The 16906-nt window shown below is 40.5% G+C and overlaps 1 long non-coding RNA gene across 1 annotated transcript in view; it reads left to right on the forward strand.

Annotated features, from left to right (window-relative positions):
* Positions 1-16906, forward strand: part of LOC137215117 (uncharacterized) — a 1036631-nt gene that overhangs the window by 747549 nt on the left and 272176 nt on the right. The window contains exon 7 of the long non-coding RNA XR_010939165.1: positions 11370-11640. This is a non-coding gene — a long non-coding RNA (uncharacterized lncRNA). The remainder of the gene's footprint in view (positions 1-11369; positions 11641-16906) is intronic.

A 16906-nucleotide genomic window follows, 5' to 3' on the forward strand; every position in this document is an offset into this window, starting at 1 on the left:
CCCCCAGTGATTTTAACAGGCAGTCAACTTCGAGAACTTCTGATCAGGGAGACTGTGGCACTAGATCAACTTAAAACGTTTTGAGAACTTTGAGAACTCACATCCTAGTCCTTGGAGTAGATTCAGGACTGCCAGATGCATACTGCATACAGGCGATCCGCATCAACCCGGATGCCTCCCTTTGCCAGCACTCTTTCCCTCCCCTCCATGCGCGCCCCTGTCCTCCTCCTGGAGCACCCAAACACTCAAGGATCCTTGGCAAGCCTTGCTTGGCCCAACATTTTCCTGCTGCCTCCCTGCACTGCACTCCTTGCTGATTCTTTTCCCCTTCGGGTGAGAACACCTGTTTAAGGCGTCTCTGCTCTCAGGCAGCCTCTGTGCTTCTCAAGGTTTCGGTTGTCTGACGGAGATAGAGGGACTAGGTGGTGGGAGGGGCTAGTTGGTGGGAGGGGCTGAGGAGCCTGCTCTAAATCCTCATTCACTCTAACAGCAGCCTCTAAAGACAAGGACCCTACTAGTCTTCGGCATTTAGGGAGGGTCCTTATCTCTAACCTGATGATGCTAATACCTACCTTACACTGTTTATTAAATTCTAAAGCACTTATCACCTATTTTCTTATTTCCTTCTCCTCTTCATGATGTGAGCAGGCCAGACCATTATCATGGAAGTCAACGGATAAGGTCAGAGCTACCCTATGCGAAGGCAGAGTAAGTCAGAAACTATGGATTTGTGATGGGACATTGTCTCCACCTTTGAGAGACTATTAATTGTCCCCCCCAAATCCTTTCTCCTTTCTTTAATAGTAAGATAAATTCTCTACTGGGCACACTGTTGCTGAGAATAAGGACTACATTTCCCAGTCTCCCTTGAAGCTAAACATAAAAATGTGACTAAGTTTCCATGTCAATTTCCATGAACCTGCCTTGAGAGACAGCTCGTGCATGCTGTTGTGTTCCTTCTTTATTCCTTCCTTCATCCTGTGCTTGGAATAAAGGTGCAGCCATCTTGGACCATGAAGAGGGGAACCATTGCTTAGGGGTGGTGGAGCAGTTGAGTTGGAAGGACCAGAGTTCTTCAGATGTTTGAGGTACCGAGTCTTGAGCAAATTCCATTTGGACTTCATTTATGTGAATATGAAATGAACTTCCATCCTGTTTAAGTGACAATTGTTTTGACCTGACACTTGCAACCAGACCTAATCCCAGCTGATGTATCACCTAAAGCTTCTTCTCCACTGGCCAAATTCCACTTCTGAAGATTTATTTCTTTGAACGTTGAAGACTTGTATCACTCGTCAGGAAAGTTCGGATAAAATACAGATTCCACAGGTTGGGCTCATAGCTTAAATCTTTACAAGCAACATTCTTAGCAGGTTGTCCAGCCTTGGGAAAGGTGTGTGGACAGCACCAGGGAGCTGACAGGCAAGGGAGGAGAGCTGAAGCAAATCTACCCTTTTGCCCTTCTCACTATTCTGCCAACTGCTCTTTGGGGACAACTCGTCTTGGGGCCGTAAGGATACGGGTTGGTTATTTTGGGTGGTCTTGCCTGAATTTTCCCAATTTTTTTTATTACAAATATTTGCTAAGACATAAAAAAAACTGAAAAAAACTTTTACTGTAAACACCCATGCACTCACCATCCACATTCAGCTGTGAATGTTGGAACATATTTGCTTTATCACAGTCTGTCCATCTATTCTTCCCTCTGCCCATCCATCAGTCTATCCTTTTTTGGTAACTGATTTCAAAGTAAGTTGCAGGCATCTGTACCCTTCCTGTTGAATATGGCTCTGCTACCTAAATTTTGTTCATTTTTACAACTTCTTCTCTGTTTTTGTTCAAGCCCATTTCCCTGCAAGGAAGGAGAGCAGGGGGTTCAGGGCCAAAAATTATGACTTACAGATCTGCATAGGGTTCCTCTTTCCTCTTCCAGCACCTGAAGTTACTGGGCAGATAATGGAAGTAGATCCCAAAGTCAGACAGAGCTGTGTTGTCCTTCTAGAGAGATCTGCCTCCTCACTCTCTGTTCCTAAAGTTGCGCTAAGCCGGTCCTCTAGATTTCCTTGAGCCCTGTAGCTCTCTCCCTCCTTGCCTGACTGCTGACGTTTACCCCATGGCTTAATAAGGTACAAAGATCATTCCTCTTTAGCCGGACTCTTCTCCATTCTTCTCTTCAACTAGAACTTCCTCCATAAGCTCTGCAGTGAAGCCTGCCTCCCTTTGTCCATACCTAAGGCGGCTGTCCAGGTGTTCTGTACCTGTCAGGTCCTACCCACGTCATTCTAGAAAACCAGTTCACCTCCCCTTCGCTCACACTTCATGTTTTGCTCTGTGCCTCCTTTCTTGTGCTTCCTGGGGCTGCAACTCAGCCTTCCTCAAAGCCTCAGTCTCCTGAGCGTCCTCTCTCCCACTCTCTGGAAACCCCAGGACATGAGATCTCCTGGAGCTGAAGAAGGAGTGAGGAATTCAGGGTTAGATCCCTGAATTTGTTTAGAAACGAAACATGTGAAATACCTAGAGGGATCTGTTTGATAACAGCTGCTGCTGATTGAGAACTGACAGTGTGTCAAGGATCATGTAAGCACTTCGCCGTGTGTTACCACCTCATTTTATCCCTCTAGCCACACTTCGAGGTAGGTACTTTTACTTCTCTTCCCATTATGGGTGAGGAAACCAAGGCTCAGAGAAGTTAAGTAACTGACCCATGCTTACACAGCTAATACAAGTCTCCTACAAGTATTTTTTGTATCAAGGAAGCTCAGGTTGGAAAGAATGATTTTTGTGGGGAATTTGGACCTAACACTCCATTGAGCTACAGTTATGTTTATATTTTCATGTTGCTATGTTTTTGTTTCTCTAGGCAGTGTTTTTCCAACTGCATCTTCAGACCCTAAGTGCTCACAAACGTTCTTATGTTTTACTACATTTTCTTTGAAAGGGCTCTATGCATTCCTCCAGTGTGAGACACACTGGCTTGGAGGCCAGAAGGTGGGTCTGTCCCTCCCAGGCTGTCCTCCCCTTATTGTCATGGACCCCCTAGACTATAACACAGGCCCTTTCGGTAGCTCTGTCCCTGAAGTTTGGTTTCTTAGTCCATTGGCAGTAATTTTCTTACCCATCTCAGCTGTGCTTTGGGCTGGAAAAGGAGCCAAGAAAGGGGCGAGGACTCAGGAAAGGGGAGAGAAGAGAGGGACTGTATTCCAGGCAGGGCGAAAGGCATAAGCAAAGGCCCAGAGGCGAGAATTTGCTGGAGCATCTGGAACAAAGGTGAGGCTCGTCACTTGAGGCGGCAGGACTGAGCAGGGAAGTAGCAGCAGGAGGGTCTGCGGGCAGCTTCTCTGCAGAGCCTGAGTGTCAAGCCAGGAGTCTGGATGGTGCTGTAGGCAGCGGGAGCCAGAAAAGGAACAGATGAGGAGGACCCACCAGGGCTCCAGTCTCCAGGGACACCTCAGAGGCCTTTGGTGGAGGCAGGCACCGCCGCTTCCGAGATGGGAGCAAGCGAGGCGAGGAGCGGACCCGAGGAGCCCTGAGCCCATCCTGCCCGGCCCGCATGGGGAGTGAGGGGGGAGCACAGGCCCTCTGGGCCTTTCCTTTAGCCCCGGGAAGGGAAGCATGAGTGCTGAGGATGGCTTAGCTCTCAGACCCTAAATATAGTTTTTAGCCATTCTTCTGAAAGAAAGAAAATTGTTTACTTCTACTTCTTGAGCTGCCCTTTGCTTCAGTGCAACCTAAGCTGGAGAGAGGGAAAATAACTATTAACCCAGAGAAGTGAAACCAGGGAAACGCAGTGAACGTGTCTCTCACAAGCGCCGGGGCCCTCTTCCGAGCTGCTCTTGCCCGCGTGGGGAGACCAAGAGCAGCCGGTTCTCTGGCCGAGTGACCATGCCCGCCCTCCTGGACATGTTCATGTCCAGCTCTGCCTGCCGCCGCCGGAAGGCAAGAGCTGCCACTCCTGCCCCACCTCAGTGGCCCCTTGTTATGTCACCGCCGTCACCTCCCTGCCTCCCCAGGATCCTGAAGAAAGCCAACGGAGCAGTGGAGGGACGCACCGGGAAAGCAAACTTTCCCATGTGGACAAAGGAAAGATAAGGAGAGAGGGACCCAGAGGCAGGTCAGGGACTAAGTTGGTCCCCAAGCCCCTTGGCGTGACCGAGCCCCAGCACAGCTGTGACATTAGCAGCCGGCATTTGAGGCACAATAATAATTCTTCAGATCAAAGCAGCTCCGTCTTTAGACAATTATAGTAAAATTGAAGCTCTCCTCTAAAAGAAACACATGCTCTTGTTGTGTTTTGCCCTCTCCCCACCCCACCCTTATTTTATTCTTTATGAACAAATTGGTTTTCAGGGCTATAGAAAGGACCGATTGGAAGCTTAAACTCTCACTGTCTGCCCAGGGGTGGATTTGCAGGGGTGGACATGGAACATCTGAAAGCTGATTTTTTTAAGATTGATATCCAAGAATAAAAGAGAGAATGGTAGGAGAAGCTGATCAGGAATGAATAAAGTCTCCTGTTAGGCTGAAATAACCCCCTCCCCCATCTTCCCTCCAGAAAAGCCGGACTGTAATTGCTTGCAATCACTCGGCACAAATTGTCTGCTCGTATTTGCTTTTTAATTTTGTATAATCTGGTCCATTTCGCTCTCTCTGCCTTTGAGCTTAACCTCTCTCTCTCTTTTTCTCTCTCTTCCTCTTATTCCTTCTCTCTTACTCTCTCCCTTTAATTCTTCAGGGCTGTTCAAAAAATTAGTAATAATTCCCTAGGATATTTGATGGCTTTTACCAAGCAAAGGCACTCAGGGAAAAGACAAAAAGAAAACAACATACACACACACACACACACACACACACACACATTGAATGGAATGGATCTTGGCTGCATCTGCTTAAGCGTTCATTTCTGCATCCAAAGTACTGTTTATTTTGATGCATTAATACTGTTTTTAAAGGCATGGTAGACATTTTAATAAATAAATGGAATGACCACAAAGTGAGCAAAAAAAAAAAAGCCAGAACAAGAGAGGTGGTTTCTCAGAGTCCCTGTACACCATTTTCTTCCGCTTTTTAAGCAGGTTTACGTCTGCCAGCCCCACACGTTCCTACTGGTTCTTGCTCTAATGCACACGCCTTCTGTGGAGCGTGCTGCACCGGCCATCCTACCACTTCCCCAGCCAGTCCTTGCCCTTGTTCTCCTGCCTGTGCTTTACTTATATGGGGGCCAGTGAATCTGGAAGGAGGCACATCAGTTAGTATTGCTTACTTTCCAACTATGTGAAAGGTGTTAGGGAGGTGAGGGGGCATTTAGATGGAGAAAAAGTTCAGGGGAAAAATCCTCAATGGGCAGAGGAAAGAAGAAAAAAGGAAAAGATGTGGGTGTAAAGGGAAAACCAACAAAATTAAATGCACCGGTTAGACTGGAAGTGATGGATATAGCTGAGACTTAAATATATGCTTTCTATCAGCACCATACGCCCTGGTCCTTCTGGAAGAGAAATAAGTTGCCAAGAGCAAGAACTTCAACAGAGCATCATGGCTGAGAGTTTGACTTCTATCCTGCCTCTGATCCTTACTGTGTGTTGTTCACACTTACCTAACTTCTCTGTTCTTCCATTTCCTTTTCTGCAAAATTGGGATGATAGTATAACCTTCCTTATGGGGTTGTTTACATTAAATAACAAATGTAAAGTGCATGGCAGTTGCTTGGCATGTTCTAAGCACTCAGTAACTATTAACTATTATTATTATTTCAGTTTAATAGCAAATGGCTATTTGCTATTTGATGTCAGTCAGAATTTAATCACAGAAGCAGACACTATGAGTATTATGGAATAAGGAATTTACTATAGACATCAGAACCTTGCACAGTTGTGGAAGGAGCTGGGGAAGTAAGATCTGGAAAGAGAGTTGGAGAAAAAGAGAGAACTCACTGACCCCATTGTTTCACTGGTGAATTCTACCAAATGTTTAGAGTATTGACACCAATTCTACACAATTTCATCCAAAAAGGAGAAAATACCTCCCAATTCATTTTATGAAGTTAATGTTACCCCAATACCAAGACCAGATTTAGACAGTACAAAAAAGGAGAACTACAGACAAATATCCCTCATGAACATAGTTGTAAAATCTTTAATAAAATATTAGCCAATAGAATTTCATAATATATAGAAAGAATTATATACTGTGACCAAGCAGGGTTTATTTCAGGCATGCAAAGCTGGTTAAATATTCAGAAATCATATAACATATTCCATCATATCAACAGGCTAAAGAAGGAAAATCACATGATCATATCAATTGATGCAGAAATAACTGACAAAGTTTAATACCCATTCATGATAAAAACTCTCAGAAAAATAGGAATAGAGAGAAACTTATTCAACTTTATAAAAGGTGTCTACAAAAAAACCTACAGCTAATATTATACTTAAGGATGAAAGACTGAATGCTTTTCCCCGAAGATTAGGAGAAAGACAAGGATGCCCACTCTCACCACTCTTATTCAACATGTTGATAGAAGTTCTAGTTAGTGCAATAACATCAAAAAAGGAAACAAAAGGCTCACTGATTGGAAAGGAATAAATAGAATTTTCTTAATTTGCAGAAGACATGATTGTCAACATAGAAAATCCCAAGGACTCTACTATAAATAAATAAAAAAACCAAATCCCTTAGAATAAATAAGCGAGTTCAGCAAAGTCACAGAACACAAGATAAACATACAAAAGTCAACTACATCCTTATATACTAGCACTGAACACATGAAAACCAAAATTAAAAATACAATGCCGTTTATAATAGCTTTTAAAAAATGAATACTTAGGTATAAATCTAACAGAACATGTAGGATTTGTATGTTGAAAATTACAAAATGCTGATGAGAAAACTCAAAGACACTCTAAATAAATGGAGAGAAAATACTATGTTTGTGGTTTGGAACACTCAACATAGTAAAGATATCAATTTTCCTTGAATTGATACATAGGTTCAACGTAATTCCTGTCAAAATCCCAGCAAGATGTTTTTTGTCAATTTAGGCAAGATTATTTAAAAATTTATATGGAAATTCAGAGGAACTAGAATAGCTAAAACCATTTTGAAAAAGAAGAATGAAATGGGAGGAAATCAATCTACCCAATCTAAAGCCTTCTTACACGGCCGCAGTAATCAATATGGTGTTGCCACACAGATCAGTGGGCAAAATAGAGAGCCCAGAAATAGACCCACACAAATATGTCTAAATGATTTTTGACAAAGATATAAAAGCAACTCAGTGAAGGAAAGATAGCCTTCCAGCAAATGTCGCTGGTGCAGTTGGATACCCATCAGCAAACAAACATGAACTTCAACCTAAGTTCACACTGAATACAAAAATTAACTCAAAGTGGATCACAGAGTTAATGTAAATCATAGAATGATACAATTTTTAGGAAAAAAATCGGAGAATCTTCAGGATCTAGGTCTAGGCAAAGATTTCCTAGACTTGACACCAAAAGCCCAATCCATTTAAGGAGAACTTAATAAATTGGTTCAACAAAGTTGAAAACTTTTGATCTGTGAAAGGTCTTTCTAGGACAATGAAAAAGATAAGTTGTAGACTGGGGGAAAATATTTACAAACCTTGTATCCAACAAAGGACAAGTTTCTGAACTATGTTAAAAATTAAAACTCAACAGTAAAAAAACCAACAATCCAATTAGAAAATGGCAAAAGACACGAAGAGACATTTCACCAAAGACAGTATGCAAATGGAAAATAAGCACATGGAAAGATTCAACATCATGAGCTACGTGGGAAATATAAATTGAAGCAACAATGAGATAACGTTACACATATATTAAATTGGATAAAGTAAAAAGTAGTGACAACACCAAATGCTGGCAGGGGTACAGAGAAATCAAATCCCTCATGCATTGCTGGTGGGAACGTAAAATGATACAACTGCTCTAGGAAACAGTTTGGGAGTTTCTTAAAAACTTAAAAACTAAACATGCAATTATACAACCCAACAATTGTACTCCTAGAAATTTATACCAGAGAAATGAAAACATATGTCACACAAAAACCTGTACATGAATGTATGTAACAACTTTATTTGTAACAGTAAAAACTGGAAACAACCCAGATGTCCTTCAATGGGTGAATGGTTAAACAAAGGTGGTACATCCATACTATGGAATATCATTCAGCAATAGAAAAGGAGCAAACCATTGATATGCACAACAACCTGGGTGGATCAGCAGAGAATTATGCCGAGTAGAAAAAGCCAAGCCCAAAAGGTTACATACTGTGTAATTTCATTATATAACATTCTCAAACTGAAAAAAAAAATGTAGAAATGGGTAACAGGTTAACGGTTGCCAAGTATTAAGGAGAGAGTGGGGACTGGAAGGAAGTGGGTGTGGCTATAAAAGGGCAATTGGAGAGATCCCTGTGGGGATGCAGGTGTTCTATGTTGACTCTATCGATGTCATAGCCTAGTTGTAATGGGGTACTGTAGTTCTGGAAGATGGTATCATTGGAGGAAACTAGGTAAAGGGTACCTGGGATCTCTGTTATTTCCTCAAATGCACATGAATTAACAATTATCTCCAAAAGAAGTTTAATTAAAAAAATAAAACAGCTAGGAGCTCAGTGGATCCAGTGACCACAAACTTTTCCACATTAGAAATAAAATTAACTTTTTGTGTTTGTTTTCCGTAATGTTGTTTGAAGGAATTACTCAGTATATCTCAAATAGGTGTCTCTTATCCTCTATCTTACTGATATCCATCAACGGTAGCGAAGTGTGACAGAAAGAGCAGAAGTGCTACAAAAGCAGATGGATGAGTTTGTTTGATTACTTCTGGTAACTAGGCAAATGAGCTTCTTGGGCAAGTCCTTTGGAATACTACAGACTAGGATATTTATTCTCCCTGTCATTGAAGGCAGGTTTCAGTTGCTACAAATATGAAGCCTTATTGACATGTTTCAGTTACGTTGGCTCCTTAATTATTTAAAGCAGGAAAAAAGAGAGATTTTTACAGAGCCGGTAATTGGAAATCATGTTGTGTTTTTACCAAGAAGGAAAATTATCATACAAAAGCGTAAGAAAAGGAGATAAAGATTGAGGGTCAGGGACAGGAGGAGGTAAGGTGGAGTAGAGAGAGGGAGGTGACACGAATGTCAGAGGGGAAGCTCCAAGTTCAGGTATAAGAATTCTACCTGCGTGTCTTAGGCAGCACTGAGGGGCTGAGCATGTCTGTCTAAAAGGAAGAGACAAAAAGAAAGAAGGGGGGGCTTCCCTGGTGGGGCAGTGGTTGAGAGTCCGCCTGCCGATGCAGGGGACACGGGTTCGTGCCCCGGTCCGGGAAGATCGCACATGCCGTGGAGCGGCTGGGCCCGTGAGCCATGGCCGCTGAGCCTGCGCGTCCCGAGCCTGTGCTCCGCAACGGGAGAGGCCACAACAGTGAGAAGCCCGTGTACCGCAAAAAAAAAAAAAAAAAAAAAAAAAAAAAAAATCTATCCTTAAAGAAATCTTATTTCCTCTTTCCAGCCTCCTTTTTTTCCTCATGATTCCACTTCTTTCTCTCTCTCTTTTTTTTTTTTTTTTTTTTGCGGTACGCGGGCCTCTCACTGCCGTGGCCTCTCCCGTTGTGGAGCACAGGTTCCGGACGCGCAGGCTCAGCGGCCATGGCTCACGGGCCCAGCCGCTCCGCGGCATGTGGGATCTTCCCGGACCGGGGCACAAACCCGTGTCCCCTGCATCGGCAGGCGGACTCTCAACCACTGCGCCACCAGGGGAGCCCTAGATTTTTTTTTTTTTTTAGCTGACTAAAGAGGGGACAGAAAAATGAAAACCAACAGCCATTACCAGAATATGTAACGATTGTGGGTAGGGGTTGTGAAACCAGCCCATAGGAAGTAACAGAAGACACTTCTAAACAACTGAATTTAAGGGCCCCCTTCTTTAACCTGTGTCAGAGTCTCCCCAGGAGGAGCCAGGATAGAAGGATACTATAACCAGATTCACAAGGATACTATAGAAGGATACTATAACCAGATTCCTAAGCTAAGCTGCGTCTTTAGAACTTTCTGTATGTTATCTCATTTAGGCATCACCATGAAGCAGGTATTACTTTCTCATTTTATAGGTGACTGAGTGAGGTTCAGAAAGGTTAAGTAGCTTGCCCAAGGTCATTCTGCTAATAAGTAGCAGATCCACATGGAAAGAAACGGTTCCAGCTCCCACAGTGCAATCAAAGCCAGGTGCTTCAGGGCTGCCACTGGTGGGAGAAACATTTCCTGAAAGGAAAGGCCAGACCTCATTTTCTCCATTTTTGATGCCCAGGATTTCCACTCCCACTGGGGTCTCTATTGTTACCTCTTGACTTACCAGGCGGGTTTCAAGGCAAGTGCTATCCCATGGAAGAAAACAGTCATTTCCTCAATTAAAATCTTCCAAAATTGGAAGAGGACTATATTGGCTATTAGGGGAGGGTGGAGGAAAGGGAGAGGAGTGAGCCTTCCAGTCTACTCAGAAACACAAGGTTCAGCCACGCTCTGTATGTGGTGGTCCCCCTCCATTTCTAACTCAAAGGGATCAGTGGATTCCCTTCTTCCTGAGTGTTCTCTCTAGTCTGTCTGATCCTAGAGCCCAGGATCCCTCATTACCCACGCTGAAGAAAACTTATGAGGTAACCCTTTGACCATTCACGTGCTTTTGCCTAGAAGATAATGACAAAATTTGAAGGGGAGGTAGGCAGAGAATTATCAGTACTGAAAGTGTATGCATATGGTTTTCAGTAGTTGATGCTTAGTAATTCTTTGTTAAATAAATTATCCAGTGCAGCTTGATTTAATCTTTGTATCCAGATAGAAGGTAAAATGACATCTGGATCCCATTCTCTAGGCCTTGGAGCAGCTCTTCATTCATTTCAAGGTTGTAATTTTCATTTTGATGTCAAGGTAGTTACTTTTAGAACAAAACAGAAGAGATGAAAATTTCTGACTTTTGAGTGGCACCTGCTTTCCACCAGAACTGGCTGTGGTCTTTTTCTATGAGAACATATTGTCCTACATTTTCACAGTCTTTAGCAGTAAGTGTTCTGTGTCAAGAGAGTAACAAGGAGATTGAATTGTTGTGGATGTTTTCTAGAGGATGTAGTCCCTATGATGCTTTGGTTTGTCCTTATCTTTTTGTTTTATGAAGTACGGAAAGCAATCCATATAACCACACAGGCTTTCCCATGCTGCCGAAGATAAGGAAGGAAGGATAGGGGAGGGAAGGAGGGAATGAAGTTCTTCAATTTGGAAATTAATCCCAGTCTCCAGCTACTTTAAGAACTTGACAAATTGAGAAAGCTCTTTTTTGTTTCTTTTCTTTCCAGGAACTTGAAAAGGGAAACAAGGACCAATTATAAAGTGTCCCTGTCTCACGACCCTGTCAGATTCTCAGGGAAATGATCTTATGGAAGGCTGCAGGACGTCCCAGCAAAAGAGGTGAAAGGTTCCTGACTCTTGAGAAGGATCTGCGTCCCTCTTCCCCTTCCTCCTTCAGAGGGAGAGCTCCCCTCTAGTGCCCTGATCTTTCCTGGACTGTTCAAAGACAGCAACTATGGTTTCCTGGACTGGAGAAGTCTGACGAGCAATTTTTCCCAGGTAAGTGATACTTCTGCTTCAGATTCTAAGAATTCTGATGAAGGAAAAAGTCAGCAATGCAATGTGGTTTGTGAAAGGGCATGTACCACAAGTGGAAGTAATGCTGGGAGCCCTCCCAATGCAGGTTAAAGGATTTCTCCAGCCTCCTCACTCCTCCCCACATCAAACAGATTCCCTCTGTAAAAATAAATTGGTACCTGCTTCTTAACAAACAAACCTTTGAGGGCAAAAAAAAAAAAAAAAAGCAATATTAAAAAAACAAGAAGAAGAAAATTACATGTGTATTTTCTCCTGACACAGTTTTAGCAGCTGTTTGTAGCTGATGTACAGTGCTCATAGTATTCACCTTTTCATCTGAAACTCTAAGAGTGCTTTGAATGACTTGGAGCTTTTTAGAAAGTAAGGGGAATGAAATGTCTTTATTGAATTGTGAGGTTTTACTGGTTTCCTCATAGATGTCCTGGGTCTCTTCTCAGTGTCACTTTTCTTTCCATGGGATTTTTGTCGAGTTGTTATGGGCAACAGAAGCAACATGGAGTGTACAGTCCACTTATGTAGCCACCTGCGTCTGTATTTTCCACACCGTAGTTTGCATGTCCCTGTGATATGTGAATGAATTGGAAGAGTTATCTTTTCCATTCTCTCAAGAAATTCTCTTCTAAGAATACAAACGTAAGGTTCCTTGGAAGTATTTGGACCTCTCAGGTCAGAGGTGCTATTTTTTATGGGCTAAATACATTTGGCTTTCTTCCAAAAGCAAGTATTGGCTGATAGGAAAACCAGGCCTGTGCAAATCTTGGTTCCTATCAAGAGGTCATGCTTTAACTTTATGAGCTACCCCATCTGCGATGGACACCAAACAATGCTATAATGGTTTTAAAAAAAGACAGTCGAGTCGGAATTTGTAATGATAAGCTTCCATTTGTAAATCATTGGAAAAACATAAGTAGTATGTTCTTGGCATGAAAGGTCTCATTCTCATTTGGTCTGACCTTGGCAAAGATAAATCAAGGCCCAGGTTAGTTTTCTATCGCCGTTTTTGTTGTTGTTTGGTTGGTTTTTGTTTTGTTTTTTACTGCTTTATGCTCTAATATCCTAGCTCTTCCAACACTGTTATCATAAATGATGGAAGTGTCTTGAATATTTGCATAACATTATAGAAGATTTATAGCTGAAAAGATAGGATGTTCCTTATGCAACCAGGTATATCTTTCTTCTAAGTGTTTCTAGTTGCTTCTCACTCCTTTTCCTTAGCCACACACCCTGTTTTAGGGGGGTGACCTTGCAACTTGGAAAAGGAAACAGTCATTGTGAAGGCTTTGTTCGGTTGAGGAATGAATAGAAAGTGAGAAATTGAGACATGTGGAAGCAGCTCTTTTGAGGGATTTAGTGCGAAAGTGAGAAGAAAGAACCTCAGTATTTGCCAACTACCGTGAGCAAAATTCCTGGAGAGACTGGTAGGTCTAATTTGGTAGAATTTGTTAGGTCTAATGGTCTCATTACTGTGTTTAGGGATTCAAAGAACACATATAAAATCCTCATGAGATATTTATTTCCTTTGGATTGTCATCTGGTTTTACTAGTAGTTTTATTAAGTCTGTTGAGTTTACTTCAAAGATCCCACCATCTTTCTATCGTCTGTAAAATAGTTACTGGTTGAATAAGGTTCTGTCTGGATCTTTCTCTCTAGAATAAAGGTGACAGGTATCTGAGATAGTGGCAAAGGCAGACCAGCATATTAAAGCATCTTAGGAGGTTCCATTCATCAACAGTGTGAAACAATGATTTCATTATGCTCACAAATTCTCTGGGTCAAGAATATGGAGAAGGTGCAGTGGGGACACCCCATTTCTGCTCCATAGCGTTTAGGGCTCAGGACTGGTTAACTGAAAAGGAATTCTTGGCTCTGTTGGCTTCAGCTCCTCTCTTCATGTGACAATATTTCTGGCACCTGAAGAAGCTGGAAAAATGTTTTACCTACCTAGGATTGCCTGCATGCATGCTGTCTTTCTGCCAGCTAGAAGAGTTCATTATATTTTTAATGTGATTAAAAAATTAAAATAAAATTGTGATTTTTATATACAGACGTTGATGAAAGATGTGCTTTTAAAGCAGTAAATTAAAATCTCATTAATATTTCAGTGAGAATATTTTGCGCTTATCTGTTTCATCTCTATTTTTGACCTATGGCTTAGAGTTCACAGCATGAAGGAGATGGTGAAATCTGTTCACCATAAAATGTTAATTATAAGTAAATTACAGCACAAACGTTCAATCAACCACATTAATTCCACATAAAGTGAATTATTGTAGCAGAAAATTTTGAAATGTGACTGAATTTTGTAATCTTCAGTTCCTTTTTCTACCTCTTGCACCAACCCTGATTCCCACGTGTTTATTCCAGAAACTCTGAGCTCTTTGTGTAGTGTTGAGCTCGTTCTACCCACTGTGTTTTGAAAGTTAAATACAGTGGGCACACACCCGCATCTCTCCAAATGATTCTGAATTGTACGTAACACTGTTTGCCCCATGGCAACTTAAATGAAAGTTTTGATATTTTTCTAGCAGAGAGTTGGGCTTTTAACAGGAAGATGTTGGATTTGTCATATGAAAGAGTTCTCTCCTAAAATATGATCAAAATGTCTTCCCATATGATATATATATAATTATAATATATATTAGTGTTTTAATTGTCATTTTATAATATAGAATATATGTTATAATTTATATATTTATATATGTCACTATCTATATAAATGTTATATATATGTGTGTCATTTTCTCCTGGATTTAGGTCTGTTTTAAAGTTATAATCTTCTTAAAACTTGCTTTTATGACCAAAAATAATGGATCTTCTCTCTGAGATCATTTCTTAGTTAACAGAGACATATGGAGGGAATCAAAATCTTAGCCAAAGAGTAAAAATAATTTAGAATATTCTTAAAACATCCAGACTGTATGTGGCTCATTCTGTCAACTAAGTTAATTGTTCATTAATAACAAAATTACAGATGCTTCCTTGAATAAGAATGCTTCTATATATTCATTTTGTAATTAGAAATAGGGATGCTGCTCATTATTAGCAGGATATTTAATGCAGTGACTAGATGCCATCAGGTACTGGACTTTAGAGAACCCACGGATTTTGCAAAATACTTGAGGGTGGGGGGAATTTTAATTACTTGGTGCAACTAACAGCCAACTGAATTCAGGTAACAAGCAGTGTAAAGAATAGCATAATAGAGGTTCGCAACTCCTAGTTGTCCTTTGGTCTAAGGTGTTTTGTGATGGATCTGGTCTGCCTCCTTCCACTTATCAAGGTATAATGTATCCTTACTGGATCTAGAATTTTAATGCTGAAAGTGTGGATCATGTTTTGAAGGATCCCATTCAGATCCCTAAGTCAGACGCTGCCAACTCTTTCCTGGTCTCATCTCACTCACTGTGGCAACATAATTGGTTAAGTGTCTTCTCTGTGATCTTATGAGAATTCCATGACTTAATGTTACACGCAACATACATAACACCTATTGTTTCCTACCAAGGTGTGTCTTCTGTATTAAGGATCAGCGTTCCCATTAGTTGAAGGTAGAGTCTTTGCTCTGTTGCCTCAGATAAGTATTAAATTTAATACTCTTGAAACTCAACAGAAGGCTGAAACAGCCAAGAAAAAGAGAAATGCTTTATAGACTGCATTAATAAGGAAGATGCAGAAATGGGAATCATAGTACCATTAAGAGAGAGAGACTCCCACCATAAGAGGGATGAGGGAAAGAGTTTCCAATTTACGAAAGGCAGAAGCTATTAATCTGCAAATGTGGGCAGGCACTGGTCAGTCCTCCTTTGACATACTCAGAAAACCTTGAGGATTAAAATTTCTGAGAGAGTCAGAATTAGGGATCTGGTACCATTAAAAGAAGAGGGGCATCCGCTTCCTAAGAAGCTAAATCTTCTAAAGAAAATAGCAGAATTAACAATGTAGTAAAGTTAAAATGACAGTTTCTTTAATTTGAAACCATGCGCAAAAATATGAAAAAATTAAAGATGATGTGATGCTTCTAATAATTTTCTTCCCCTTTCTTTATGCCCTAAGTTTCCAATCTGGGCTCTTAGCATCTCCCAGCTTCTACTTTCCTTTTCTGCAATGTAGAAAATCATAAATACATTTACAACAAGGTGTTAGATACCCATATTTTTCTTTTATAAAATAAATAATGACTAGTGTTTTTATAAAAATTATACATATTACTTCATAAAATTAAAAATGGCAAAGTACAAAGAAGAAAGCACAATTTCACTAAAAATTTCACTGCTCAAAAATAGTCATCTTTCACATTTGGTGAACATTTTCCCAAGCATTTGTTAACCATGTATATATAAAAGAAAAGAGAGAAGAGTGAGAGAGACAGAGACAGAGAATGAACGGTTCAAAGAGACTGAGAAAAACAGATGTAAAAAAAAGGGATCATGTGTGATATAATAACAAGTATTAAATGTAATGGTACTAGACTTTGTTATATTAGAATTTAACAGAAAAAAAATTATAAAAGAGAAACTGAAGGAATTTCTGATCCTCTGGAAAAGAATATTTTTCACTAGAATATTGTTCTTAAGTGATCAGTCTATAGTTAAGAAAAAAGATTAGGAAAAATTATTGTCTAGATCCATTATTGTTTAATTTCATGTTTCAGTGTTGTAAAGTATTGGTTGACTCCCTGCTTTAAAGATGAGAAAATTAGCATACAGCCACCCAATTTCCTTCCTCTGCTTCCTGTATTTATTGGTTATTGCTTTACTTTGTCATAGTTTTTAACATTTGTCAATTTGTTCTGAACCATAACCACCACATTAATTTTGTCGTATTTTTATACTTCTGTATTCAGATACTGGTTCAGTGCTCAACTCAAGTTCTTAGATCTGTGTTCTCCATTCTTTTTTTTTTGTTTTGATTTCTCTTTTAATTGGATAAATTTTATCTTTAAGTAGACTTTTAGAAGATATTTAGATACCATATTCTAAGTTCTTGCATGCTTGAGAATGTATGTTGTCTTTATACTCAAGGTGCAGTACAAAGGCATAGAAAATAAAATAAAAATAAATAAACAAGAATAAATGAGTAATCGAAAGGACACTTTAGCTGGCTATAGAATTTTCAGATCATCCTTTCTTTCCCTCAGAACCTCCTGAACTTCTTCATTGTCTCTTGGCACTGAGTACTGTTCTTTAATCATAAAGTTGTCATTCGTATTTTGTTTCATTGGTAGGT

Source organism: Pseudorca crassidens, chromosome 20 (assembly GCF_039906515.1).
Source record: "Pseudorca crassidens isolate mPseCra1 chromosome 20, mPseCra1.hap1, whole genome shotgun sequence".
NCBI classification, from domain to species: domain Eukaryota; kingdom Metazoa; phylum Chordata; class Mammalia; order Artiodactyla; family Delphinidae; genus Pseudorca; species Pseudorca crassidens.